Below are 6,825 nucleotides of genomic sequence, written 5' to 3'. Positions count from 1 at the left end.
CTTCACTCTCATAATACTCACACACAAGAACTCCAAGTATTCTCTCCATTTCTTACTCTTTAAACACTCTTTAAACACACATACTTCAAGTACTAGAAAATCTTCATTCACTTTGATAATAAACTAGCTTCAAGAACACTTTGTTAACTCATCTACTCCTCTTTATCAAGGTAAGAATCATATATAAGCTTTGGTTCAATTCATATGCTTATAACTATCTTAATTCAAGATAGAAATCTTATTCGAACTTTTGTTCATTCTATGATTCTACTCCAAGGATTACAAGCCATCAAGGATATCTTTGATCACAAGATTATCATCTTATTTTCTTAGCAACTTTGTTCATTTAATTTGAGGTAGTCACCTTATTCATAATCTTTTTCGATTCATATCCATATAGCTATCTTATTATGAGTTTATAACTTAAAACAACAAGAACATAGTTTAGATTAATTCTAAACTTGTTCACAAACAAATTTAATCCTTCTAACTTGACTTTTAAAATACTTCCAGACATGTATTATGACAGTATGTCAAGCTAACATAAGGATATAAAACTTGTAAACACGAAGAACACCTTAAAACTGAACATACGCCGTCGTAGATGATCGGGGGCTGTTTTGGGTTTAATTTTAAAAACCTATCTTAAACTTTGAATTAAATGATTTCCTTTGGTGAAAAATCTTATTTTATATGGATATGAAATATATCCAAAATCCATGGTTAAACTCTAAGTGGATGTATGTTTTTCAAAAGGGTCATCAAGATATCGTTCTTACGACGAATATGACTATCTTCTCTTATTTGACACCTAAACTGTATTTTTGACTATAAACTTATACTTTTTCTATTAATATTAATAATGTTGAGTTCGATATGAAACCATGGCAACTCGAATCACTCAAAACGGATTTGTAACGAAGAAATTATGGGTAAAACAAAATTGGATATTTTTGCTTGTTTTTAGCTACGGTGTTGATTAATAAAAATGGAAGCTAACCTTATCCTAGCTAACTTACCTTGTATCCTACATGTATTTATACATGTCTTGTTCCCGAACTTATGGAAATACAATTTATAATAGTCGTGATTAAGTTCTACGACAATATATTATAGTCTTAATAAAGATCGTAAGACACCATATATATATGACTTGATCATCGTGGATCCGTATACAGCGTTTTGACATATCATTTTGATTTCTTCTATATATATTATTGGAACGAACTATAAGACACCATTGGCAGTAATTTCGAGTTAGCTGTGGGTCGAAGTGGATTCCAAAATATTATATACTTTGAGTTGTGATCGAGCCTGAGACATGTATACAATGGGTCGCGGATTGCTTCAGACAATATACATATTATGTGTCTTATTGTATTAAGACAATATATTATAGTGTTAGTGAACTCTAACATAATATACGCATTTATATTTATATATATATATATTTATACTGTTGGACTATTGGACTATTGGACTATTGGACTACGGACGTTGGACTACTAACAATGGACAATTAAAATTATCACAAGTATCATAAGTATGGAATATTAATTATATATATATATATATATATATATATATATATATATATATATATATATATATATATATATATATATATATATATATATATATATATATATATATATATCTTGACACAAGAATATTATTATTAGGTTCGTGAATTTGTCAAAAGGCCAAGTCTTATCACCATATATTCGGAAATCATCACAAGTGAGTTATAGTCCCATTTTTACTATCTAAATTATTTTGGGATGAGAATACATGCAAATTTATAAATGTTTTACAAAATAAGCACAAGTTCATGAAACTACATTCTACGACTGTTTTGTTACACCGGATATCTGTACTTATTATTATTATGCTTGGTAACCTAAGAATTAGTGAAAAATACTAATTGACTCGAATCCTAAAGGTAGATCTACGGGCACCAACCACCCCCATTTTCGAATAGTGGAAATGCTTTAGTACTTCGAAGGGTTCTTGTCATACATTTGAATAGTGGAATGTATGATGCCAGATATCTTAAGTGCTCTATGTTAAGGTCGATTACCAGGTGACTCATCGTATGAATGATTTTTGCAGTTGTAATGATCCTGCACATTTAATCAAATAAAATCTTGTGGCTTATTAAATGTTATGATTATTATATAGAAATTAAACCTATGACTCACCAACATTTTTGTTGACGTTTTAAGCATGTTTATTCTCAGGTGAATATTAAAAATGCTTCCGCTGTCGTATGTCAACCCAAGGTCAAGATTTGGAGTCGGCATAATTGTTTATATTGTTTAAACTTGCATTCGGAGTATTTGTTGTAATATATTTGATCATATTGTAATGGGTTGTGTAAAAACTTATTTATTTGAGGAGATTGTCTTTGATAAACAATTTAAATTATGTCATTAAGACCTTTATTCAATAATAAAGGTTATGGTTGTTTTTAAAAACGAATGCAAGATTTGAAAAAAGTCTCATATATAGGTCAAAACCTCACAAAGAAACCAATTAATATGAAACGTTTATAATTAATATGAACGGGGCATTTCATTTGTGTATTGTGCCTTTTTGTAGTTTGTTTACCATGCGGAGAAGGTATGTGTTATTTTGATGCTTGGTGTGACGACCCGAAAATTTCTGACCAAATTTAAACTTAATCTTCATATGATATCGACACGATAAGCAAAGTTTATAATGTTGAGTCTCAAGAATTTTTGAACTGTTTTATGAATTCGATTACCCTTCGACTATTCCCGACGATTCACGAACAATTGTTTGTAAATAATTAGGTATTGTTGTTAATATTGCAATTGCAATTGTAAAATAAAGGATGATCAATTAAATGGTCATGGCCACGTGTAGCTTTGAGAAAATATGACAAAGTCTTCACATAAATTGAAATCATGAATCAAAATAAGGGGCACTTGTGCTAACCTAATTTATTATTAGACTAGTGGCTATATTTCAATTTCAAACGAATTATTACATAATATAATTGGCACATAAGTCTAGAGCATATGTTGTTACTCTAAGATTTATTTAAAGTAATGACTAGCTATTCGATTGAGACTTATTTTCTTTACACATGTTTTCTTATAGTTAGAATATTATTATTTTATAATTATGCATACATGCACTTGTCCATTTCATTCACTACAAACCACACACAAAATTTTGGTTTCTTGTTTTCTTGATACACGACCCAAACTGTTACCTATTTGAAATCTAGATATTTACTAGTAATAATTGTGTTGTTGTGTTTGTTTTCACATAGCATAATAATATAATAGATATAGATAGATGTACACATTCATGCATCCGTTAATTCTCACATGTAAATTACCTACTACTTTCCTTTCCTTTTTGTTTTTGTCTCTCAAATCATTACCACTCATATATATCTATTATATTACTCTTTGTATTATTAAATATCACCATACCATCACCACTTCATCTTCAATAGAACCATCACAATACAATTGATGTTATCTCCTCTATTATATTCTACCTTCATCAACATGAACTGGAAATTCATTGTTGCTGTCTGATGTCGAATACCAACTAAAACCATGCTACTTCTTCTTCTTGATAGCCGGCCCTCACCATTACTCAAAATCACCACAACCGACCATCGACTTCCATCACCTAAACCACCTTCGTTAAATGCACGAGTGATGAACCACAACACACCAAGACAATTACTTCAAACCTAGCATCACACCTTTGTTCCTCCCAATTTGTTTCCGGTTCAAACCAACTAAAACCTTATAAGCTGCTACCTTCTGTTTACTACTACTCGAACAAGACCCAGGTCACCTGCAACTGTTGATATACTCGATCACTATTGGTATTGTCTGATTCCTTATGTATCTGTTCAAAAAGCAAAGCTCCACACCCACCATCAATCGAACCCATCACATACACACCATCTTATTCGATTTATATTTCTATTTTTTTTTGTTATTCGGTTTACCTTTCCGGGTTTCAATTTATGATGACAAATGATGAATGATGCATTTGTTGTTCCTTTTCTCTGTCGCTAACCAGACTCAAACCACAACCACGACCGACCAACATGTACAACCACCATCTTTAAAACGTCCACATTCAACCACCATATCTTGCTGTTTCCGGTTTCTATTTTGATCAATCATATCACCACCATTAGGAAACACCTTTCATCATTTCAAACCTCCACCCACTTCATAGAACTGTAAACCACAAATAACCACCCCTCGCCACCATAACTTGCTACTGTTGTCGCCAACATTCTCCACCGAGAACATCCACCATTATCTCCAACTCCCTTCATTCCTTCTTCTTCGTGAACCCACAAACGCCACCTTCACGATACTATTTTTCTGTTTCATTTTACTGTTGAAGAACAACCCCAACAATAACCGTGAACACCACTCGATCACCATTGATCTGCCACCATACCACCATGATTCTACCACCATCTCCATCACACCACCTCCACTCTCACATAACCGTACACTATTTTTTTCTGTTACCATTTATGATTCAACAATCAAGACACCATCTATATTTTTTTTGTTTTGTTTTGTTTATGTTTCTGTGAAAAACAACAGCCTATTATTGTTGCTGCCACTCGCCACATTCTGTTTCTATATTTACAATGATTGATAAAGATGATAAAGTTTAAAAAGATGATGGTGATATACAATAAAAGTGATAGTGGTTAGTTGATTCATTATTGTGCTGTTTTCCATTTTTTCCCTGTAGCGAACCCACCACCAAAAAGAAATGATATTCGTTTCTGTTTTTAAACCACAACATATCACAATTTAATAAAGGGGTGGGCTTACATAATTCAACCACTTGAGCTGTGGTAGTTTTTTGTTATATTGCGGACCGTGAATTGAGTGTAATGTTGGGCCAACATATTTCCAAATTTTATGTTGGGCCGTGTACCTTTTGTGTTGTTAGGCTTGATTAAGTGATTGTGGGCCGAAGTCCAAATTAATTGGAAATGAATGCTAATGGAACGTTTAATTTGATGGTGATAAGGAAAAGATATTGATGATTAGGGGTGTGATTAGGGCGTATGATAATAGTGATTATGATTCATGGTTAGGATATTTATAAGATAATAAATAAGAGGGTGATTATGTTTAATGATGATTTAGAAGTTAAGATGGTAAAGATGATGATGGTAAGATGGTGATATAGATGATGTTTTGATAATCGATTACATATTGATGATGATAAAGCATAATGATGTTAACGGTGGAATGTTGAAGAGAATGATGATAACCAATCGTGATAGATGATGAGGCGGGTATGAGGTCATGATGATGATGATATAACATGGTGATGATATTACAGAAAATTAGAATAAAGGAATTTAAAATCTTATTTAGTTCAAAAAGAATCAAATGGAGTAATGGTTAGGAGTGTTGTTGATGAGCGAGTGGTCTCGGGTTCGAGCCCAGGCAGGGACGTTTATTTATTTTTAAAGCTTATTACATAAAGGTAGTTTTTCTATTATTTTTATTATTATTATAGTTATTATTATGATTATTATTATTATTATTATTATTATTATTATTATTATTATTATTATTATTATTATTATTATTATTATTATTATATAAGTACTATTGTTATTAGTATTATTATTAAAATTAACATTTTTATTAAAAGTATCATTTTTTAACTCTATTATCATTATTATTATTTTTATCATTTCTAATATTATTTTAGTATTAATAGAATTTTAACAAACAAACGATATATATATGTATACAAAAATATATTAAATACATATAACATAACAAAATTTATATTTTATTTTTAAATATATGAAACATATAAGTTATTAATATAAAGATGATATAACTAATAAATTTATATATATATAAAATTGTTCGATTACAATTATATGTGTTAATATATATATAAATGTTATAGGTTCGTGAATCCAAGGCCAATCTTGCATTGTTCAGTTTCGTCATATGTATTTTTACTACAAAATACAGTATTGTGAGTTTCATTTGATCCCTTTTACTCTTTACATTTTTGGGCTGAGAATACATGCAAATGCTTTATTAACTGTTTTACAATATTTATATGCGTGAGTTTCATTTGCTCCCTTTTACTCTTTACATTTTTGGGACTGAGAATACATGCGCTGTTTTTTACAACTGCTTTATTAAATGCTTTTGAAATATATTTTGAACTGCGAATACATGACATGCTTTTATAAATGTTTGACGAGACAGACATAAGCAAAACATTCCTCGAATGAATTATTATGCAGACAGAAGTTCTGCGAATTATTGTTGAATTATGTGGACATGATAATTGCCACCATTGAATTATGTGGACATGATAATTGCCACCATTGAATTATGTGGACATGATAATTGCCACCAATTGATATGAATGTTAAGTATCGAGAGAATGATTTTATACACAGGTTATGTGTATGTTATTTTTGTGTACGAGATATGTGTACGGTTACTAAGATTTATGAAAGATGATTTCGTACACGAGAAAGGTGTAATGTATTTAAAAGATATCGTATGTACATTACAGGTGGGTATAAGATTCGGGCCCATTTGTACCATGTAACATTTAAAACTTGTGGTCTATCAAAATGATGAATTTTATTGTTTATGATAAACCTATGAACTCACCAACCTTTTGGTTGACACTTTAAAGCATATTTATTCTCAGGTATGAAAGAAACCTTCCGCTGTGCATTTGCTCACTTACATGGAGTCGTTTATGGCATATAGAAGTCAGTTCATCACGATGGTACCAGATGTTATT

The sequence above is a fragment of the Rutidosis leptorrhynchoides genome, chromosome 7, assembly GCF_046630445.1.
Source record: "Rutidosis leptorrhynchoides isolate AG116_Rl617_1_P2 chromosome 7, CSIRO_AGI_Rlap_v1, whole genome shotgun sequence".
NCBI classification, from domain to species: domain Eukaryota; kingdom Viridiplantae; phylum Streptophyta; class Magnoliopsida; order Asterales; family Asteraceae; genus Rutidosis; species Rutidosis leptorrhynchoides.
This window is presented reverse-complemented; position numbering follows the sequence as displayed.